The sequence below is a fragment of the Tursiops truncatus genome, chromosome 12 (assembly GCF_011762595.2).
Source record: "Tursiops truncatus isolate mTurTru1 chromosome 12, mTurTru1.mat.Y, whole genome shotgun sequence".
NCBI classification, from domain to species: Eukaryota; Metazoa; Chordata; class Mammalia; order Artiodactyla; family Delphinidae; genus Tursiops; species Tursiops truncatus.
Window position 1 is genome coordinate 85220298 of NC_047045.1, and position 24911 is coordinate 85245208.

Consider the following 24911-nt stretch of genomic DNA (forward strand, 5'->3'; position numbering starts at 1 on the left):
GAAGTCTTTAAAAGCACCAGAAATTACTTATCCTCTTCCAGTATCCCAAGAAAGTGTCTTTTATAATAAATTGTAAAAATTCAGATAAATTATGACAAAATTACTTTTCAGGTGAATCAAGTCTAGAAGTTACTTCTCTGTACGTTCTTTTAGAAGTCATAAATTTCTCTCAACTCAAAGGTAAAACATCATTTGAAAACATACACACATTATCATATTTTATATGGACTTTTTTTTTTACTAAGCAATAAATTTCAACATTTGAAAATGTAGCAACACCCTGGTCCTATTCCTAGGTACTGGTGATCTTTCAATATTACCTCATACTCTGGATTTTTTCAAGACAATCAATATCAAAGGGCATCCATTAGCTGATCTTCACATATCTTAAAATATCCTTAGTTGTAGGCATCCGTGTAGTCCCACTTTAACCAGCAATCAATCTAGATGATCACCGAGTCTTCAGTGCCTCTCTCAATTGACAGTGAATAAAAGTCACCTGGGGCTTAGTAAAAATAAAACAGAACAAGCAAATAAGCAAACAAAAATCAAACTCAATTTCACTTGCTCTATAACAAAGATTCTGATTTGGTAACTAAGGGGTGGGTCAATGCTCACTTCTAATGTGTATTTTCGATCATTTCTACTGCAGTTGTTCTGTGGACCACGTTTCCAGAAACATTTGTTTACATTTACCTGAGAAATTTTCTTTTCAATTTTGCCATCAATCTTCCTCACAGAACAAACTTATGTATGTTTTGTGGTCATTTCCTGTTTCATTTTACTGATGCCCTAATGAGGAGTATAGAAAGCTTTTTTTTTTTTAAACCACCTGACATGCTCCATGATGTCAGGGATTCTTTTGAAAGAAATTCCTCTTCTTTTTGGTACATTTACTGCATACTTTTAAAAGTTTCCTTAATGTTGATGGCAACTATTTTAATAGCTGTTTCTAGTGGTGGTTTCATCAGTGTTGAGCATATTTTAAAGACAAATTTAAAATGTTTAATGCACAGATGAATTATGAAAATGTACTGTGAAGTATGAGTTACGATTATTCAAATTCTGTGTACCTGAGATACAATTAAAAAAAAAAAAGAGGCAGAAGTCTTAATTTACATCATTTAAGAAAATCAGCCTGGCTAAAATTTATGTAGCTAAATGTGAAGTAAACAACAAATGCTTTTTTTGCATGTTATTTTCTAAGCAGCTGGCAGCGTTTTGCACACTCTTCTTGGTGTATGTCTCTGTCAGTGGTTGGTGAAAATAAGAACATTTCCCAGTTGCTTATCCACTCTTTCCAGGAGGGGAGATGAAAGATCAGAGCAGCGAATTGTTGACTCCTGGAGAGTTGGTGTAATGGTGGCTCTCAGCTAATCTTAGCACCAGAGATTTCCAGTCAGGAGAAAGTTCATTTCTAAAAGAAGGCAAAGTCCTTGGAGACTGGCCAGGTTTGTAGAAAATAATACCATTGTTCCTATGGTCCTTTCTTTATACTGAAGTCTAGTTTACAGATTGCTTAAAGGTGATAATAGAGCCATTGGTTTCCATTTAGTGAAATACCAATATTTTGAAGCACTGTAGAGAAAGGTGAAATAATTAACAACAAATAAGCAGGAAGCATTAACCATGTGCATATAAAAAGAATACAAAGCACTAAAATCCCCAAATAGCAGTTTTCATTTACTTAATGTAAAGTATATTCAAGTTATTTTGTACACATTATTTAAACTAGCTTCAAAACATGAAATATGTGTAGTTACTCCATTTCATTGACATGAAGACTGAAACTTAAATAGATGAAGTAACTTTCTCCTATTACGTGGACAGAAAATGTTAATTCTACCCATCAGTTCTGTGGCTCCCAAGCTTCTGCTCTTCCTAATAGGAAACACTTATATTGTACTTCCTATGTTCTGTATACTTGTCTTAGTGATGGAAATATTACCACCATCCCCATTTCACAGGTGATACACTGAAACTCAGAGAAACTTAGTGACTGATCTAAGGTCACTGGGTGAGAGGTAAAGCCAGGATCCCTGCCCTGGGCTCATGAAACCCACAGTCTGAATCAGGGTGTGACAATGACTATGAACCGCTATACTACACAGAGCCTTTTGGGGAAGCTGGAAAGGAGAAAGCCGAGTATGACAAACACAGGTCTCTGGGTGTACTCCCTGGTCATTGGCATAGTTCATGTTGATGCCCTGTGCCTGTTTGGTTATTAGGGCTGGCATCTTACCATGAAATAAAATATTTTCCCATCATTAACTAATTAGGGTGCTAATTAAATAAAAGATCCATGGCTGGTAGAAATCCCAATACAAACTGACCACCTTGGAGAAGGAAATCATCTTACAAATTTCCAATTCTAGGATAATGAGCTTCTTGATGCAGCCTAGAATAGTTGAATGTTACAGAGAAAGCACAATACCAACCACAAACTGCATGCATAGAGGGAAGCGGATAATTAATTCAGATTTTTGTTGGCTGGCCTTTTGAAAGCCCAGTAGTAATCTCTGTGTACCCTTAGAGAGTGCGATTGTAAACTTGGTTTTAATTACATGTGTTATATGCTGGTTTAAGAAAGAATCCACTAAATTATTCACAAGTGATAAATTATGGAAAGGCATGCTGGCATGCATGAATGGTGTATTTTTGCCAGAGACATTAGGCAACAGGTCATTAGTGAGAAGCAGTTTCCAAGAACCTGAACGTTGGTCTTCTGCAGGAGTTAGTGCTTCTTCTGTGAGACCTGTATTTATACCAGTGGGCTGTTGGATATTCACATGACTCCATGTGTCTGTTTGTGATCTGCTACATGGAAACCTGGGCTGGAGGCCAGGTTTTGAGGTGACTTTAACCAATGAGGGTGGTGATTATTTATTCACTAACCACAAATATTTTTGAATACTCATCTTATGGTGAACACTCACTAGAGGATGAATCTGCAAAGCTGGAGAAGATACACACATCCCTGTGCACCCAGACTCTCCAGTGAAGAGTAATTCTCCTGGCAGTTAACAAGTGATCATTAGTTTAGCTGGGATCAGGAAAAAGGCAGATCTAGAAGGGGACAAAACATGGGCTAGCCTTTAAGTTTTGTATACATTGGAACAGATCTTTTGGTCTGATTTTACCTCTGCAATATTACATTAAGCATAGTGCCCTGTACTACCTAGCTGGGGATCAATAAATGTAGATTTGTGTAAGTTATATACACTCATGTTTGCCTGTATAATGCTCCTCTTCAAAAGTGCAAGATGCACAAAGAGTAAAACTAAAACATCTGTCCTTGTTTGCATGACAATTTTGTTTCAAGTGAAAATACTAGTGAAAATTTAAAGAATTTTGGGTCAAACCATTTTGACCCAAACACAGTGAGGCATGTCTATTCCATGTCCAACTTTTTCTTCCTGAATCTTCAATAAAATGTATTTGGCTGAAAGAACACAAACGCCACTCAACTGATTGAAGGAGGAAAGGATTTATGTTTCCAACCAAGAAGCTCAGAGATGATGCAGGATCAATGGTGTCTCAAGGACCCAAGTTCTCTTCGTTGCTCCAATGAGCCATCCTCAGGGTGGGCTTGTCTTCAGGCTGTTAGCAGGAGGGCTGCATCCATGCCTGGGGTCACTGGATGTGATATGCACAGAGAGAACACAAAGGCCATCTCATCTTGTAAACCTCTCTTAGGCATGGAGAATCTTTTTCAAGAATTCCCCAGCAGAGTTCTTCTCAGGTATCCTTGTCTAGAATCTAGTCCTCTATAACTGTGTGAGCCAATTGCTATCAAGGATATGATTATCCTTAAACCAATTCAGTCAGTTCCTGAAGGGGGGTGGATCAGATTCTCCTGAGGCACATGGAAAGGAAAAGAGGTAGATACATGGAAAAAAACAGAGTTCTCTTAGGAAGGAAAAGGAGTTTAGGTAACTAATGAGGGTGTGATGCAAAGTGTTAGAAATATGTGATTGTATCTTGGTTTGTGTTGGCTGTTAAAAAATATAAGCAATTCACTCCTGGCTGCAATGGTTGTGAAGCAAGAGAACAGCAAGTTATTCTCTGGGCAACTGGAAACCACTGAATTGTGCACAAGTGTGCAATGCTCAGCTGGAGCTTCTTTCTGGCATTCTGATTACTGTGCCACGCGACAGTAACCGTATATGTTTCTGAGGTCAAATTGCAATTGACTTCCTCTCTAAGGCTGTCCTTCAATCCATGATTATTAATTCTTATTGAACTTCCCAGTGCACAAACTGCTCAAGCAATCTGCCCTCCTGAATTTCTACAGTAGATTTTGCACATCATTAAATCTTCGTGTGAACTCTATGCCCATCCACATCTTTGCTGGAATAAAACAGTTATACAGAAATGTGGCACAATGCAAACTCACTTCAGTGCTTTTAACTAATGTCATTTCTTTTCTATATAATTTCTTGATTTTATTTATCTAAAATTGGTCTCAGTTTGGGCTCTGCAGACTCTTAATCTGCCACATCATTTCCCCCAGCGTCAACAAAGTTTCTGATTTGGTTCAGAGCTACTTCTGCTCCCCAGAAGCCACACTTCTTGTCCTGAGTGAATTCCACAATATCTTTATTTCCTGTGGGAAATGAGAAACTGTCCAGCAACAAGGTCAAGAAACAGAAAAATGTTCTGGAAAGGCCACGGTTTGGCTGACAGGTTCACAAAAACAGAACTCATTGAATAAGGGAGTAAATCATATATTATGTGAGGCAGTATTTATAAAACTACTTTTGAGATTATTGGACTAAGGGAGCACCTCCAGCAAACATTTTCTCCTAGTTTCTTATTTTAATTAAACTGTTGTTCGTTTTTATGTTGTGTTTGTATTTTTGTTGTTTTGTTTTGTTTTGCTTTGTTACTCTTAAGTAGTGGTAGTTACTATTTTCCTACTGGCTCACCATTGATTATTCAGTCATATTCCAGGTTAAATGTAAAGACAAAAATAAACTGATAAGGTAAAATTATCCTTTAAGTTTTTAGAAATATTTATGGATTTACAAGTGTTCACATCCTTGCTGATTCTGACTACAAATTATTATGACAGTTTTCCAAATGTCGTACATGAAAATCTGTATCATTTTTAGAGTCAGCATTACTCAAGTTTACCCAGACTGTCACCAGCACCTCTCTTTATGAGAAAGAGAAAGCTCTGATTCCTGCCTTTGGTAAAATAGAAGCCCCTTGTCTTGGTCTTTAAATAAATTTTGGTGTCAGGGTTTCCTCCCTCAATGGCCCAGGTGTCTTGATGGCATCCTTCTGCATCTAGTGAATGGTTAACCCAACACAGATCAGGGAATACACATCGACTGTGGTGATGGTTCCCTTTTCAGGGAGTCTCTGTGTTCATAGGATTTTATCCTTAGGCTCAACATTTTCTAAACAATACCCCTCAAGAAAATTAATAATCACCCCCTTTGGTTTTAGAAAAACACATCCTGAGATTTTAGCTAATATGATGATAAGGGATTTGTTGGTTACTACGTGCTAGAGAACTTCAGGACCTCACATATTTTTCCATGAGAAAAATAACTTGAAGTTTCTTTCTCTTCACTAGAATTTGAATTTTCTCAAGTCTGCCTTTAAAATAGCTGCACTCTGTGCTGAATCTTTGTTTTTCTTAATACAGTGAAATATTATTCAGACCGCTGGCTGGTAAACGTTCTGGGAGCATGATGTAAAGTTCTTCCTGGAAACAACCAATCCATTTCTGCAAAACTTTAAATTACACTTTCAATCCCTTCTCCTTTCTCATTTGATAATGTATCTTTTCTCACTTCCTTCCACTCATTAATTTTTTCCTCTCCTATTATTTGTCATTATGGTCTATAGCTATTGTTTAACTATCTAAGGCAATTTATACCATCTGCATGAATAATGCTACATAAAATAACGTAGTACCACAGCATGGATTAAGGAAACCCACTTTATAATATCTGAGTAATTGTGACTACTCTTTCCATAACAAATTAATACAACATGTGCTTTATCATATGTTATGGAGATGTGTAATGCATGAAAAAGTTTCTGTCCTTCACTTTAATCAGCATTTTATACCAACTCCCATTATCATCTATAAAATGCTTAAAAATTGCTCCTGGGCAATCCAGACGGCATAATACTTACTTCAAGGAAAACAATTTAATATTTTAAGCTTAAACATTACATCTATGTGGCAGTAAATAAAAATTTGTGGGATGTAGTTTCCAATTATTTTGATCAATTACAGGCAAGCAATTCTTTTAAAAAAATCAAAGCATATCTTTAATTAGGAAAAGTTGGTATAAATTATTAAATGAAGTGACAAACTTAGAAATTTTAAAACCCCAATTTAAGTAACAGTTCAGTGTGTGGATGTCAAAAGTTACTTCACATCTAAGCATCTCAGTGACATCATTGATAGAATGGGAATAACACCAGTATCTCTCTTGCCTGTATTGCAGGCTGTCGTAAGCATCAAATATGATAGTGACCTTGAGAGCACTTTATACATGTTAAAACACCATGCACATGCAAGACTTGATTCTAAGTCTCTGAAAAAAAAATGCATGTTCATTAACATTTCCCTCCTCTCACCACATCACTAGGAAGCTCATGCTGCTCTTTGCAAAACGGTTAAACAGTTATGGCCCTTTCTGATATAATCAGTGAAGGTCCAAGTCTGTGGAGTTTGTTTTCAGTGCCATTTTCCTCCCTTTGCGAGACCCCTGTTCTCTCTGCTGCCAGCAGTAGGCTCTGCACACTGCAAATATTTGCCAACCTGGTTTAATTTGTGTTGGTTCCTGCAGATCCTTTGTCCTCGTGTTTTTCTAAGGCACCCAGGCATTGGAACTCCCTGTCTGCCTGTGTGATCTCAGCTGCTTCCAGCTCAGTCTACCGGCCCATCAGTAGTAAAACTGAGAAAACAAACCTCTAAGTCATTGAGGTTCACACCGTGATTGCTGCAACATAAATGTGCAGGCAACACTCAATGTTTCCAAGGTCGTATTTTCACATTATTGTAAACCTCTCTCATGGATTGAATTTGATCTTTCACATTAACTGATGATGATTTCAAGTAATCCTACTGGATTGGTGGAAACCATCAGCCAGGGGCCCAAGACAGGGTTCCCCAGAGGGCAGGCATGCTTGTCTGTGAGTGTTTGTACCCTGGGCCCCCATCTCAGTAGGAGGAAAGACTTTATTCTCATCACTTGTGTTCATCGGGAAAGGCTATGTGTATGCAATGGTGGGGAACAGCCCGCGGTTCTGTGTCTTTCCCCACAGCACTTAATTTCTCACTCTGGGAATCCAGGTTTCTGTGGAGAAGGGGAGATGGGAGGTGGTCATTCGGGACACAGCGCGATGGACGCCCCATCACCCAGAGCATCACCATGTGCTGTGGCAGAGGACAGAGAGGTGAGGGAATCACACTGAGCCTTTTCTGCCTCAGAAGAGAACAGCCAACATCACCTCCACTTATTATTCTTGGCAAGAGTTAATAACATCCCCCGTCCAAATGCAAGGGAACTGGTAGTCTTCTCTTTTCCCAGTAAAAAAAAGGAGAACCAGTTATAGCTAAACACTGGTGAGGTTTACCCATCTCTTTCACCAAATCCCACCCCCTGCAGAGGGGCTAGGATGAAGCCCTGTAGTGCTGGGATGTGCTTACTCAGCATAACCTCTTAGCAGGAGGTTTCCCCCAATTCATGGCCACATCCTTTCTTGCCCTCCCTCCAACCTTTAGGCCCTCCTTGGAGGAGTGGGGAAGGGGCTGGCAGAGCAGCCAACAGTGCCATGTACAGCACCCACATCAGGGGCCTCACCCAGGAGATCACAGACACTAGTGGGCTGTCACTCATTCAACAGGGTTTTTGAAGCAACAAAGACCATTTCTTCCACTTTTGTTTCTGGCAGAAACAATTGCTTTTTGCATGGGGGCTGCAGAATAGAGCTGGCCAGCTTTCTGCTGGAAACCCTGAAAAGGGTTTTGAGCAGGCAGACAAATGGAAAGGGGAATTGCCTAAATGGAGTTTCCCAATCTTCAGGGCCGTGGGGAGTTTGGATGGTGATCCACCCACCCTGGACTCCCGGAGGGTAAGAATTCCCACCCACTCACCTTGCTGCCGAAGCTGGAGAGAGGTAGTGGTCACCGTCACTGTCACCTGTTTCCCATGTCTGAGGATGATGCCTTCTGATTTTGTGTTTTGAACCTATGATTTTCAAACACCTTTTCAAAAAGACACTCTTTAGAAAGTATACACATGAGCAATTTTTAACTTTTTGTCCCCCGAGATTTTCTCAATTTTAAAACTTCATAGGGTTCTGACTCTTGAACTAAGCAAAAAAAAAAAAAAATTGTTTCAGCATCAGTTTAGCTGGATTGAGAGGGAACAGGAAAATACAGAGAAAATTCACAGGAAAAGGTATTAATATTGCCTTGCCTCTGATGAGGTCTTTTCAGAACATGTTCTCTCATGAACCATTTCTACATATATTTAACTGTGTCACCCCCTCCTTGTATTTCATGTATTTCATTTTAAATTTCAAAACCCCAGGACTACCCTGATTCGTTCATACAGGTAAAAAATACTTTCCTTTTTAATTCTAAATTGTATTCATTACTGAGTAGGAATTTGTAGCAAAGGGTTTAATTCTGCATGGGGATTATGTCTCCAATAAAGTAGAGAGTCACAGCCCAAAGAAGGGGCGCACCATATAAACAAAGAGGGGGGCAGGTGGAAGACCAATGCTGTAGGAATTTGTGACTTGAATATTATTGATTTTTTTCATTCTAAAGTAGTTTCACGTTTTTAAAATGAATGCTTTTGTCTTTTTAAATTCAAACTTTTAACAGCCATATGAAATAGTGACTAATGCAAATACAATAGAAAGACATTTAAAATAAAATTTTAAATCATTTTTACTTTTCAAAGAAAATGCCTAGAAATTGGGATCTGTGAGAACTAAAATGTTAAAATGTTGACAGCAAGTCAAGCTTCTGTGATCCTTACTAACTGACTAATGCAAGAACCTGGTAAACTGTGTGGGCATAGCCTGCCTGCAAGTCACAGATTGCTCTATTAGAGAAGACAATTTCCCAGGATAACACACATATCTATTTTTAACACAATATGAATTTTAAAAATGATTTGCAAATAGCTACAGGATTTACTGCAGAAATCTCTCCTTTCAAGAAGAATTTATTTTATTTGTTAAAGTTCCACACTCTTTTTTATAATTTCCTGCAAGAAATTTAACCTTTTTTTTTTCTTTTTGCTTAGTCAAACCTGCTCTAACATCTGATCTTCTATCCCATCACTTGCTTCCAGGGGACTCACACAAGACGTTCTGCTTTCAGCAGTCCATGCCCAAGGAGTGAATGAAAGCATGAGTAGATCAGTGTCTAAAGGTGAACCCAGCCTGCAGAGCCCTAAGCCCTGACTATGGAGCCCAGGGCACAACTGCAGCCTTAACAAGTGTGATGATAAGAGACCAAGCAGATTTCTTGAGGTGGTCTATTTGCTTTGAGCATCAAAAAACCTGCTTTCCTTTCCTGCAAATGCTTGTTTTGATGATGGTTCAACTATGAGTACTTTCTTGAAATGAGTGGAAGAGGACCTGTGATTAACAGAGCCCATTAAACAGCTAAGCTTCAAAATTTTAGAGTTTCTTTATGTTAATTCAGTTACTTTCTAAATTAAGTAAATTTCTAAACTAACATTCCTTTACAATATTCAGCTATCCCTTATAAAGTTCTTACTATAGATACTGGACACTTTTACAAGCCCTTTGCATCTATTAGCTTATCTATTCCTTATAATAACTATGAAGTCAATTCTTATATTGTTCCCATTTTACTCATGACAAAACAATGCAGAGAAATCAAGGAAGTTGCCTAAAGTCACCTGACTAGTAAGACATGAAACCAGGATTCAAACCACAGTGTGACTTCAAACCACTGTGACAAACCACTGTGACTTCAAGTCTATGTTTACAACCAAAACACCACACTTCATGGATGTCATTAGAAGTCACTGTTCTTGGTCTAGGTTGATGCCTAGAAACATGCCAAATCTGCAGAAACGTGTGCAGTGAATGTTCTCTCTGCCACTTCGGCACCAGGGAAGCCCCTCTTGCACCATTTTTAAAGGATATCTTCTCTGGGCATAGAATTCTCAGTTGACAGTGTTTTTTGTTTGTTTGTTTGTTAGCATTTGAAAGATACCCTTCAAGTTGTCTTTCTTGTGTAGTTTCCACCACAAGTCTGCTTGTCTTGTGTAGATTGTGTGCCCCCTCCTGCTGCTCCAACCCTCTGGCTGCCTTGAAGGTTGTTTCCTTTTCCTTGTTTTTCAGCAGTGTGAATGTTATGCCTATTTGTGAGTCTTTTGCTATTTACCCTGCTTTGTGTTCCCTTAATTTCTTCGATCTACGGTTTGTGGTTTGTCACTAACTTTAGAAAACTCTGGCCGTTACACCTTCACATATTTTCTCCCTTTATCTTCTTCTGCTTGGATTCTTATAACAGTTGACCCTTGAAAAACATGGGTTTAAACCACATGGGTCCACTTATCTGTGGATTTTTTTTTCAGTATGCACATACTGCAGTATATGATCTGAGGTTGGTTAATCTGTGGATCCAGAACTGAGAATGTGGAGGGCCAATGGTAAAGTTATATGCAAGTTTTCAACTGCGGGGGGGGGTGTCGGTACCCCTAACCCCTGTTGTTCAAGGGTCAACTGTACATGTGTATGAGTCTGTTTTTCCTTCACAGTCCTGAGAGGTTATGTCTTTTTCTTTTTTTTTTCTCTGTGAATTTCAGTTTAGGTAATTTCTATTCGCCTGTGTTCAGGTTCACTCATGCTCTCCTAGGCCGTGTGGAATCTACTGAAGAGCCAACTGAGGACAGTCTTCATCTCTGCTCCTCTGGTTTTGATCTCCAGAATTTCAATTTAATTTTATTTTTAGTTTCTATCTCTGCTGAACTTACCCACCTGATCCTGCATTTTGCCTACTTTTTCCATTAGTCTTTAATGTAACAATCATAATTATTTTTAAAATTTCTATTTCTAACTTTGTGCCACTTTTTTTTGGTTGTTGTTGTTGTTTTTTGGGTGGTACGTGGGCCTCGGACGCACAGGCTCAGCGGCCATGGCTCATGGGCCCAGCCGCTCCGCAGCATGTGGGATCTTCCCGGACCGGGACACGAACCCGTGTCCCCTGTATCAGCAGGTGGACTCTCAACCACTGCGCCACCAGGGAAGGCCTTGTACCACTTTTGAGCATGCTTCTGGTAACTTTTTTTTCTGATTCTGATCTATTACTTTTTTGTATTCCACATAATAACTTATTAAAAATTAAGCATGTTGTATATGACAGATGATAATTAATTTTTTTTTAATGCACAAGCATGTCTTTCTTTCTACCATTTTAAAGTCAACAAACATTAATCCTTTTAGCCTTATCCTTATGGTTGTATACTTCATGTACTCCATATTGTAATTCTTTTTATTCAGCCTAAATAATTCCCTTTGGTATTTATTGCAGCATAGTTCTGCTATCAGTAAATTCTTCCAGCTTTTGTTTGTCTGATAGTGCCTTTTATTCTTTCAGTTTTGAAAAATACTTTCTCTGGATGTAAAATATTTACATATACAGTTGATCCTCAGTATTTGTAGATTCAATATTTACAAACTCACCTACTTGCTAAAGTTTGTAACTCAAAATTAATACATATGGTGCTTTCAAGGTCACCCACAAACACGTGTAGGATGGCAAAAACTTCGAGTCACTTGGCATACATAGCTGAAGATGTACAAGACAACGGTCTACTTTTTTGTTTCTAGCTCACATACTGTAAACAAGTGGCCTTTTTGTGGTCTATTTAGTCCCTCTTTTTTTTTGCATTTTGTGCACTTTTTTGATGATTTCATTGTTTAAAATACTGCTGGAGTGCTGGCTAGTAAGCACAATAAGACTGTGGTGTGCCTTATAGAGAAAATACATGTTAGAGAAGCTTCTTTCAGAAATGAGCTATAGTTATAGTTGTAATGCTGTTTACCATGAGCTCAGTGCTAATACATCAACAATACCTATTAAATAAGGTGTATTTAAGCAGAAATATACATACAACAAGGTTATGCATTGATCAGCTACCAAAATATTATGATCAGAGGTTTGAAGGAAACAAACTCTGTGTTTCCCATAGGAGAAATGGTTTAGTAGTCACTATTTCAGCACTCATGATGACTTTCTAGAACCTGACTACCATGAATAATGAAAATCAACTGCATATATTAGTGTGTGTGTGTGTGTGTGTGTGTGTGTGTGCATGTTCCAAGCTTTTTTTGTTATTCTCAGTAGCTGTATTGATCTACTTTTCTCTGTTCTTTTACAATCAGAAGCAGAAATTTCCTGTTTAATTTATTTTTGGTTTTTAATGGTTTTTAAGTGAAATAAAGCAGCATAGTATGTTTGTGAAAAGAAGGTGACCAGCATCTGTTACATACCAGTTACTAAGTATTAATTAAGAACATTAATTAAAAAAATAATATTTTAAAAGATATTTCTGTCTACAGATAGTCTTTATTAATGACTAAATTATGGCTCAAAGATATTAAATAACTTGCTTAAGCCTAGATTTTAACTTAAGTCTGTTGGCTTCACAGCCAATACTCTTACATGATTGTCACTTCACTCATTGATTCAATTTTCTTATCTAAAAAATAATTGCTAATAATCCTCCATGCACAAGAATGTCATGAGCATGAATTAGAGAATGTCACTGTCAGAGACACACAGTAATTGCAAAACAGCGCTTGTCACATCAGATCTGTCACAGCTCCTCTCTAAAATACATTTAACCTAGGAAAATGGCACGGGATTTCAGAAAAAGCATCTACAATGTGTGTTAATGAAGATCCAGTGGTAGCTAAAAAAAAAAAAATCAATATATGACACACTTATTCATTATGATGTGTTGTGATGGTTCTATTTGAAATGTTTCACGGAGGACAGTTATTTTAGTGCTTACCAGACTTGTTGGAAAGGCCCTTTGGGAGTGTTAATGCTTAAGATTCTTCATTAACTAGAAAGATGAAAATCTGCCACTGGGCAGTAAACATATTTTAACAAATCACTCAAGAGGATAAGGTCACTTCTCCAATTTTATTCTCTAACACTTGGATGTTTCAGTGTGATGACAGAGGGAAACATCTACTCCACTCATCAAAACTAGGGACTTGCTGATACAAGTTAGCCCAACAGTCCATCAGAAAATAATAATAATAATAATAAAAGCCTTACCATTTATCCACAGCCAAAACATGCATGGATTATTGTACATGGTCCTGAAATGCTTCAAGTCAACCTGTCAAAGTGGCTTGCTATATATTAAACTAATGATCTACCCTCTAAACCAATGCTTTCTCCTGCTTTTCTGTCATAGCTAGGATTACTAACCCCTTAATCACCCACACTAGAATCTTGGGAGCGACTTTTAATTTCACCCTTTGCCTCACCTACATTACTAAACAATAAATCTGTATATCTTATTTTCTGTTTCCCAAGTGCAGTTAACTCCACTAAATCCATATTAAGGATGCCATTACTTAGCTGGACCATCATGCCTTCCTTGGATAGCTATGTGAGCCATTTAATGGATCATCACACCTTTGGCTTGGCCCTTAAATTCAACCTCCACAAAGGTATTGAGTGATCTTTCATAGCACAAGTGGCCGTGGCACTCCATTGTTAGGACATGTTATTGCCCACAACAGATTACCTGACACATGCAGTCACAGAGTAAAGATCTGGACAATAGTGTGTTGAACTGATTGATGTAAATAGATTTCAACCATGCCAACTTTCACAACTTCATTTAGTAATGAAAGTACATATCTACTCCTGAACTTAAGGGAAAACTCAGGGATGGAGATCTGGATTTGACTGTCATCAGTTTAAACGTGGAAGGTAAGGCCATGGTAGTGAGTGTGTTTGGTTAAGGATCTAGAAGTATTTCTATTAAAAGGAGACATTCACCACCAGACACCAAATTATTTCCTACTTGATTTGGGATATTATATTATAAGCTTATAATGTTATAATGCTTTATAATTCACAGAGAAATAGTTATATATATATATATTCACAATTATTACAATTGAGACTTGTAGTAACCTTGTGAGGTAGAGTTCATGTTATAGTTAAGTGCAAGGTTGTTCCAGAAAGATTTAGTGAGTTGTCTAGGATATTATGACTAGGAATTGGTAGACCTTATAGTTGATTTCTAGGGTGAAGGACTCTTCCCAGTAAACTGCATTGCCTTTTCTGTAAGAGTGCTAACAGTCTTGACTTTTATACCAGTTAGCCACACCTGGAGACCCTACTGTGTACCTGGCATTGTGCTTGGCTGTGCACTAAAAAGTGAGCATGGCCCTAATCTTCCAGAATTAATGTGAAAAGAGAATACAAAGCTAAATATAGGGCTTCCCTGTTGGCGCAGTGGTTGAGAGTCCGCCTGCCGATGCAGGGGACATGGTTTCGTGCCCCGGTCCAGGAAGATCCCACATGCCGCAGAGCGGCTGGGACCGTGATCCATGGCCGCTGAGCCTGCATGTCCGGAGCCTGTGCCGGGAATCTGGAAATGGGAGAGGCCACAACAGCGAGAGGCCTGCGTACCGCAAAAAAAAAAAAAAAAAGAAAGCTAAATATAAAATGATGTGCCAAGTGCCATTATAAAAGTACAGATAGAAAGTTGCAGAGCCCAGAAGGGTACCAGTGGTGATAAAGAGAGGGAACAGCAAAGAAGAATGTCTCTCCACTTGATGAACTTATGGTCCACGATTTCTTTCTCCTTCCATATTCATGCAAGTGCGAGTCTGGTACTGTCCTAGGTGCTGACAAAATAGCAATAAATAAATAGCATTTCTGCTCTCATGGATACATAAATTTTAGTGGGATGAGGGAATAAGGGAATAAACAAAATGTCAGAGAGTGATAAGAGAAAAATAAGGCATGAAAATAAGGTGCAGAAGGTAAGAAGAAACACTTGTAATTTTAAATGGCGTAGTCACAAAATTTGACTGAAGTTTATGTCTTTTCAACAAATAATTTGTGTTAGTTTCCTATTGCTGCTGGAAGAAGTTAAGACAAACTTTTAGCCTAAAAGGACACAAATTGATTATCTCACAATCTTAAAGTCAGCAGTCCAAAATCAGTTTCACTAGGATAAAATCTCAAGGCCTCAGCAGGCTGGGTCTCTTCTGGAAGCTCCAAGAAAGAAGCCATTTCCTTGCATTTTCCCGATTCCAGAGGCTGCCTGCATTCCTTGGCACTAGGCCTCTTCTTCCATCTTCAAGACCAATAACAGCATCTTCAAACCTCTCTCTGATATCTGTTTCCGTAGTCACACAGCCTCCTCTGATTCCAGCTGCCTCCCGCCTGAAGGATCCTTGTGATTAAGTTAGGACCATCTAGGCCATCCGGGATAACTTCCCCGTTTCTAAATGTTTAACTTAATCATATCTGCAAAGTCCCTTTGCCATGTACAGTTACATATTCACAAATTCCAGCAAGTAGGAAATAGACATCTTTAGGGCAACTGATTTATCTTTATTTAATTCAAATAAAGTAAAATAAGATGGGACAACTATAGTAGATTTTAAGTAGTCATCATATGTCATGCTTAAATGTATGTTTTCTGTTTTAAATTAATTTTTTAGAGCAGTTTAAAGTTCACAGCAAAATTAAGAGAAAAGTGGAGAGATTTGCCATATATCCATAGACTCCTCCATGATCAACACCACCCACCAGAGTGACACATTTGTTACAACTGATGATTCTGCATTGACATATCATCATTACTGAAAGTCTACAGTTTACATTAAGGTTCACTCTAGGTGTTTTACATTACATGGGTTTGGACAAATGTATAATGATAGACATCCATCATTATGATGTCATAAAAACTACTTTCAGTGTCCTAAAATCTTCTGTGTTCTGCCTATTCATCATTTCTCCCAACCTTTCAGCTCCTGGTGACCAGTGATCTTTTTACTGTCTATATAGTTTTGCCTTTTCCAGAATGTCATGTAGTTGGAATCACAGAGTATGTAACCTTTACAGATTGGCTTCTTTTACTTAGGAATATACATTTAAGTTATCTCCATGTCTATTCATGACTTGATGGCCCATTTCTTTTTAATGCTGAATAATATTCCATTGTCTGGATGTACCAATTCACCTGTGGAAGGACATCTTAGTTGCTTCAAATTTGGGCAGTTATAAACATCTACGTACAGATTTTTGTATGGACATGAGTATTCAACTCCTTTAAATAAATACCAATGCGAATGATTGCCAGGTTGTACAATGAGAGTATGTTTAGTTTTGTAAGAAGCCACCAAACTGTCTTCCAGGGAGGCTGTGCCATTTTGTATTCTCACCAGCAATGAAAGAGGAGCCCCCGTTGCTACACATCTTCACCATCATTTGGTGGTGTCAATGTTCCAGATGTAATCCATCCTAATAGATATTAGTGGTATCCCATTGTTGTTTTATTTGCATTTCCCTGGTGACATAGGACATGAAGCATCTTTTCATATGCTTATTTGCCATCTGTCTATATTCTTTGGTGAGGTGTCTGTTAAGGTCTTTGGCCCCTTTTTAAAGAAAGTTGTTTGTTTTTTGTTTCCTATTGCATTTCAAGTGTTCTTTGCACATTTTCAATGAGTGTAGTTATCAGATGTGTCTTTTGAAAATATTTTCTCCCAGTCTATGACTTTTCTTCTCATTCTCTTGACATTGTCTTTCACAGAGCAAACACTTTTAATTTTAATGAAGTTCAACTTATCAATTATTTCTTTTATGGATCATGCCTTTGGCATTATATCTAAAGCATCATTACCTTACCCAAAATCATATAGGTTTTGTCTTATGTTATATCCTAGGAGTGCCATAGTTTTGCCTTTTACATTTTAAATCTGTGATCCATTGTGAGTTAATTTTTGTAAAGGATGTAAGGTCTGTATTCAGGTTTATTTTATTTTATTTTTTGCATGTAGATGCCTGGCTGTTCCAGCACCATTTGTTGAAAAGACTCCTTGCTTTATTGTATTGCCTTTGCTCCTTGGTCAAAGATCAGCTGACGATATAAATGTGGGTCTATTTATAGGACTCTATCCTGTTCCATTGGCCTATTTGTCCATTCTTTCACCAACACCACACTGCCCTGTTTACTACTGCTTTACAGTAGTAAGTCTTGAAGTTGGAGAATGTCAGTCCTCTAACATTGTTCTTCTCCTTCAATACTGTGTTGACTATTCTGGGCCATTATCTTGCCATACACTTTAAAATTAATTTGTCAATATCCAAAAAATAACTTGCTGGGATTTTTATTAGAACTGCAGTGAAGCTATAGATCAGGCTGGGAAGAACTGACATGTTGACAATATTGAGCCTTCCTAGCTATGAAAATGGAATCTCTCTCTATTTCTTTAGTTCTTTGATTTCGTTTGAGTTTTACAGTTTTCCTCATATAGATCTCATACATAGTTTTTAGGTTTATTCCTAAGTAGTTCACTTTTGGGGGGTGCTAATGTAAATGGTATTGGATTTTTCATTTCAAATTCCAGTTATTCATTTCTTGTACTATAAGGAAACAATTGACTCTTGTAGATTTATCGTGCTTCATGCAACCTTGTTATAATCACTTATTAGATCTAGAAGGGTTTTTTTGGTCAGTTCTTTCAGATTTTCTGCATAGATGATCATGTCATCTCTATGTGAAGATAGTTTAATTTCTTCCTTCCCAAACTGCATACATTTTATTTCTTTAACTTTTCTTATCCTATTAGCTAGAAACTCCAGTACAATGTTGAAAAGGAAGGGTGACAAGGGAATTTTTGCCTTGCACCTGACCTTAGTGGGAAAGCTTTGAGTTTCTCACCACTAAGGATGAATTAGCTCTAGATATTTTGTGGATAGTCTTTATCAAATTGAGGAAATGCTCCTCTCTTCTTAGTTTACTGAAAGTTTTTACCATAAAGAAGTGTTGGATTTTTTCAAATGCTTTTTCTGCATCTATTTATATGGTCATATTTTTTCTGTTGACGTGATGAATTACATTATCTGATGGTCAAATGTTGAACTAGGTTTGAATATCTGGGATAAATCTTCCTTGTTCATTGTGTATAATTCTTTTTACCATTGTTGGATTCAATTTCTTCCTATTTTGGGGACTTTTGCATTTATGTTCATGACAGATATTGGACTGTAGTCTTCTTTCTTGTAATGTCTTTGTCTGGTTTTGGTATTTGCCTAAAGCTGGCCTCACAAGTGAGCTGGGGAGTATTTCCTCTTCTTCTATCCTCTGAAAGAGATTGTAGAAAATTGGTATAATTACTTCCTTAAATATTTGGTAGAATTTACTAGTGAATCCATTTGGGTATGATGCTTTTTAAAAAACTTATTAATTCAAATTCCTTAATAATTATAGACATATTTAGATTATTTACTGTGTGTGTCTTTCAAAGAATTTGTCATTTGGTTCTCAAATTTGGAGGCAGAAAGTAGTTTATAGTATTCCTTTATTATCCCTTCAACATCCATAGGGTCTGTACAAACTTATGTTTTAAAATGATAATCTGGGTGATGTCATGAAAATAAATGATAAAGGAGCAAGTGGGAAAGCCCAGCAGCCAGCTAGGAGATTATTTCTGTAATCTAACTGAGAAATGATGGCAGTTCAGACCAGTGTGCTAATATTGGTGGTGGTAAGAGAAAGACATCAGTAAATTATTACTAAGGTGTATAGTCCAAAAATACTGGCAGAATATGCAGAAGCCTGAGGAAGAAATATGTTTTGATATAGGGTATATTAATAGTTCAGTTTTTGATTTGCTAAATTTGAAAATTGTATTCATATTTCAAGTAGAAATTTTGAAAAGGTAGCTGGAGTTTGGATTTCAATAGAGAGATCCAGATTGGAAACAGAAATTTGGGTGGTATTCACAGATATGAGATTAGATTAAATCATCGCATTTTGGTAGAGAAGAGATGGTTATACCAAGCAAGCCCTGGATAACTCCAATGACATAGTTAGAAAGATGAGGCAAAACCTGCAAAGTAGCTGAAAGAGAATAGCCATTGAGGTAAGGATAAAACCGGGAGAAGTTGGTGTCATGAAAGTCAAGTGCAGAAGGAGCTAAAGAAGATGAAGATTGAACACTAGATTCAAATAATGTCAAATACTATTTGGAACATTAAAATGTCAAATATTAAAAGATCAATATTATATATACATATATATATATATAAATGTGGCTTCTAAAGATAGATATTAAATATAGGTAGGGTTATGCTATTGCTGTAAAAAAAATTAACAAATATACAAGGCATCAGTTGATGGAGTACTTTGGCAAAAGTTGGATCAGAGTAGATTCATGGATTAAGAGAGGTGTAGAATCAGAGGGTAGCACATATATGCACCCCTTTAGAGGAGCTTAACTGTAAAGCAAAAGGAAGAAATGAAATAATTACTAAGGTAACGGAGTTAAGTATGGATTCTGTTTATTTGTTTTCAACTTGAGGGAAATAATGTTTGAATGCTATGGGAAACATCCAATGAACCTAGGAAAACTGACCATGCAGGAGAAGATGAGAATATTAGCTGAAGTAATGGCCTCGAGTAAGTGAGAGGGAATGCCCTCAAGGGCACAATCCGAGAATTTGACTGTAGCTTGGAGCACGGATAGTTCAATCACAGCAAAAGGAGAAAAGGTGGGATATACAGGCAAAGGTTGTGGAAGTCATCTTCTTCCTTTTTTCTTTTTTCTTCAGTGAATCAGAAAGTAAAGTCATTAGCCGAGGATGAGAGGGTGACAATGTTGACTTTGAAGAGAAGGTACGGAATATTGACTGGAGAGAAGTGAAGAGCGAATTAACTAAAGAAATATGTGTAAATAAGAGTCTAGGGCTTCCCTGGTGGCGCAGTGGTTGAGAGTCTGGCTGCTGATACAGGGGACGTGGGTTCGTGCCCCGGTCCGGGAAGATCCCACATGCTGCAGAGCAGCTGGGCCCGTGAGGCATGGCCACTGAGCCTGCACATCCGGAGCCTGTGCTCTGCAACGGGAGAGGCCACAACAGTGAGAGGTCTGCGTATCACAAAAAAAAAAAAAAAAAAGTCTAGATTAAGGATGCTGTTAGGTCATTGTCTCTTTTTTATTATTATTATTATTTTACTTTTTTAACATCTTTATTGGAGTATAATTGCTTTACAATGGTGTAATGGTGTGTTAGTTTCTGCTTTATAACAAAGTGAATCAGTTATGCATATACATATATCCCCATATCTCCTCTCTCTTGCGTCTCCCTCCCACCCTCCCTATCCCATCCCTCTAGGTGGTCACAAAGCACCGAGCTGATCTCCCTGTGCTATGCGGCTGCTTCCCATTAGCTATCTATTTTACATTTGGTAGTGTATATATGTACATGCCACTCTCTCACTTCGTCCCAGCTTACCCTTCCCCCTCCTTGTGTCCTCAAGTTCATTCTCTACGTCTGCGTCTTTATTTCTGTCCTGCTCCTAGGTTCTTCAGAACCTTTTTTTTTTTTTTTAGATTCCATATATGTATTAGCATATGGTATTTTTTTTCCTCTTTCTGACTTACTTCACTCTGTATGACAGTCTCTAGGTCCATCTACCTCATTACAAATAATTCAATTTTGTTTCTTTTTATGGGTGAGTAATATTCCATTGTATATATGTGCCACATCTTCTTTATGTATTCATCTGTCAATGGACACTTAGGTTGCTTCCATGTCCTAGCTATTGTAAATAGAGCTGCAATGAACATTGTGGTACACGACTCTTTTTGAATTATGGTTTTCTCAGGGCATATGCCCAGTAGTGGGATTGCTGGGTCGTATGGTAGCTCTATTTGTAGTTTTTTAAGGAACCTCCACACTGTTCTCCAGAGTGGCTGTATCAATTTACACTCCCACCAACAGTGCAAGAGGGTTCCCTTTTCTCCACACCCTCTCCAGCATTTATTGTTTGTAGATTTTTTGATGATGGCCATTCTGACCAGAGTGAGGTGATACCTCATTATAGTTTTGATTTCCATTTCTATAATGATTAGTGATGTTGAGCATTCTTTCATGTGTTTGTTGGCCATCTGTATATCTTCTTTGGAGAAATGTCTATTTAGGTCTTCTGCCCATTTTTGGATTGGATTGTTTGTTTTTTTAATATTGAGCTACATGGGCTTCTTGTATATTTTGGAGATTAATCCTTTGTCAGTTGCTTCATTTGCAAATATTTTCTCCCGTTCTGAGGCTTGTCTTTTCGTCTTGTTTATGCTTTCCTTTGCTGTGCAAAGGCTTTTAAGTTTCATTAGGTCCCATTTGTTTATTTTTGTTTTTAATTTCCATTTCTCTAGGAGGTGGGTCAAAAAATATCTTGCTGTGATGTATGTCATAGAGTGTTCTGCCTATGTTTTCCTCTAAGAGTTTTATAGTGGCTGGCCTTACATTTAGGTCTTTAATCCATTTTGAGTTTATATTTGTGTATGGTGTTAGGGAGTGTTCTAATTTCATTCTTCTACATGTAGCTGCCCAGTTTTCTGAGCACCACTTTTTGAAGAAGCTGTCTTTTCTCCATTGTTTCTTAACTTAAAATGGCACAAGTTATCAGGGCTGTAAGGGGTTCCCCAAACCAATCATCTCCACATGTACAGGCACAGGAGGCAGTTGCATTTAAGTGGGTTGGGGTTTGTTGAGTGAGTACAATGCACACTTTCACTCTGGGTCTTTGCACATTTCCTTCTGCCTAATAAAGTATACAATCCCCCAACTTATATTTGTCACAATCTAGAGGTAGTTTAGGGTAAAAAAATGTCAAGACTATTCAAAATATAGAAAAGCTGATTCTAGAATACCTTGAAACATTTTCATAAAACCCTTGTTAATTTTTAGAACTCAATATCATAGGAAAGGTCTGCACAGATATGATGGGCTATACCTGGAGTGATGGATGAATGATAGGAGAAAATACTGAATAGCAGGCAGAGTGAAGAAGTGGATTCATTTTCTGGATTTTTTATTTTTTTGAGGTATGCGGGCCTCTCACTGTTGTGGCCTCATTACAAATGAGCTCTATAAGCATGTAAGTGACTTACCAATAATAAGGTATATAAACACTTACCAGTAATAAGGTATATAAACAATGATATGCTAAGGCACATTTTACCAAAACAAGGTGAACGATAATTAGAAACGATGTCTTTAAAAGGAGAGAGAGAGTTCTTGTTGATACACTTGAAGGCAATAGAAATGCATAAATATATCTCCTGTTACCCACACCTGCATCTTCCTTGACAATTATGCTGAAAACAATAAGACATTGATTCATGTCTCGTTATTCTATCACCTTACACAATGATCATCTCAACATTTAAATTTATGCTGTGTTTTAATTATCAATAGAGTTTTTAAATAACAACATCCACTTTCTTAAAATAAATATTTTATGAAGCATTATTTTTAAGCATTTTGACTTTTATGGAGACAAAATAATTATGGTAAGACTATTTCTAATATTGTGTGAGTCTAAAAAATGAAGTATTCAATGTAAAATTTAGAGACACATAACATTTTTAAGCTTAAATCAATCCTGTATAGAGAAGCAGGCATATATTAGACGTTATTGTGGTTTAGTCAATTATATACAACCAATTAAACATCTGTGATTCCTCTTTGTCAACAGTTTGATTCTACTAAGATTTCTTGCATTATTGCTCCAGACACTGTCATTTTTAAGAGTCTAAGTATCTGAGTTGGATTTTAAATATAGGTAGAATTTAAGAGTATAGGGCCCCCCATATGACATGCTGATCAAACCAGATGTAAGTGAGAAGCAAATAAAAGGCAAAGTCACAAAATATCAAGAAACTTTAGAATCAAATAAGAAAAAAAGGAAACTATATCCACTTTTTAATATGTTAAATTTGGTTATATCTCTTTGTATTAGAGTTAATACATTTAGGTACCTGCAGCTCCACATCTGGGTAAATTCTAATTTAAATTCTGAAAACGTTGGCTCTCTGGCTAAAGCACTTATGTAAAATTGAGTGGTCTTTACACAGTGAATTGTTGCTGGAATCAAGCTGCAGCACAGCATTTGGTCATACAAATAACTCCATATTGTCCCTTCTAGAATATATGTGTGTCAATTACAGATGCTGCTTTCATATAGTTTCAGTGAGCTCCAACACTAATTTCACTGATTTATAAACTGTGATAATTTTTCAGCCTGCTTTAAATACTCTGTGCTCGTTGGGGAAAGCAGCCTGTCTTTAAGACTGTGCAACATGCACGAGCTTCTTTGTAGATATTCCACAAACCATGTGCATCTGTGTGGTATCCTGAACCCACCAATGACTCATACATGGAACTAACTCAGATTAATGTCGAGGAATGAGAGGTCACTGTAAACAGTAACTAAATAAGGCAGTTTCCAATTGGAAATACTTCTCATTGAGAAGCTGAAGTGCCCAGCTATTTCATTTTCTGGCTACCTGCACAGGAGAAGATAATCTTTAATTGTGATTTAGGTTTTTGTTTTGCTTTGTTTTGTTTGTTAATGAAAGACTTATTATAAATTGACACAATGGAAAAGGTGCTGCTGAAAAGACACAAAGCTCTTCATTGAATATCCCGAGTGAATACCATTCCCTACTGCAGTCCCCACTCACCCCTTTTGGTACCTTACTATCTGATGCCTCCCTTGGAGGGGACCACTGTTTACGGGCACAAGCCAGGTGAGGCTGAGACTCCTGCCCTTACCTGCTATTATTCTTGCAGGGGATAATAGCCCTGGAATGGAAGGTTAAAGTGGTGTGAGCCCATCTATCATGTAGCCACAGCACTGGCCAAGGAGGGTTTCCATCTTCATATGACTGGTTTATAACTAAGGAAGACCTTCTCCTGGGCAATGGCATTTACATCAGAATTTTCTCAGCTCCCACATAAACCAGGGATCTTGTCATAAAGCTCAGGAGCAAAGGAGAAGGTCTGAACAAGGTGCCATGGGAGAGCTCTATCCTAGTGCTCAGGCAAGCAGAAAGCATTTTCCTAAGGAGCTCTCATATAAATTTAAAATACGACCTGACAATTTCAATTTTTAACAACCAAGTCCTTAAAGAGAAGCAGGGCTAGACTCAAGAAAGAGAAAGGAAGGTAAATTTTGGATGCAAATAAAGGCCAGCTGCAGCAGTGGGAGGAAGGAAAACATTAAGATAAATGCGCTGCAGAATTTGTAGTAGGTCATTTTGGGTTATTCACTGATATGGAAGAACCCTCCACAGCAGTACCTGGGAGTGATGGAGATTCAGTCTGATTGTCAGAGAAGGGTAGGCTAGTGGTTTTCTTTTCAGAATTCACGTCGTTAAGCCCAGGTTTATCACGAAAACCGCAGCCGTCAATTCAGGACAATAGAATACTTGGATTCAGAGCTAATCAGCCTGATTATGGATCCAGGGGAAGCTCCGTGGCCAGGGTATAGGAGGTGGAAAGCATAGTCAGACGGCTGCCCTGTAATTGCAGCTGTGCCTTATGCAGAAGCAGGGGTAGCCTGGCTCACACCTCCTCCTAGTATGCTTCCCTTTTGGATCACTGGGTGGTCGGAGCTGTCAGGTAAGATTCAGAAAAACAAGAACCATCATGCATATCCCCAACAAGTCAAACTAGTAGGAGGCTTGAAAAATCGATTTGCTGCCCTCTGAGGCTCAGTGGAGGGTACCAACAGTACAGTGCACTACTCAATAATCTTCAAGGTAAGGCCAGGATATTCTAAGCAAAGATGATTTGAACAAAGTGGAAAACACTTTTCTCTCCAACTTCTTTA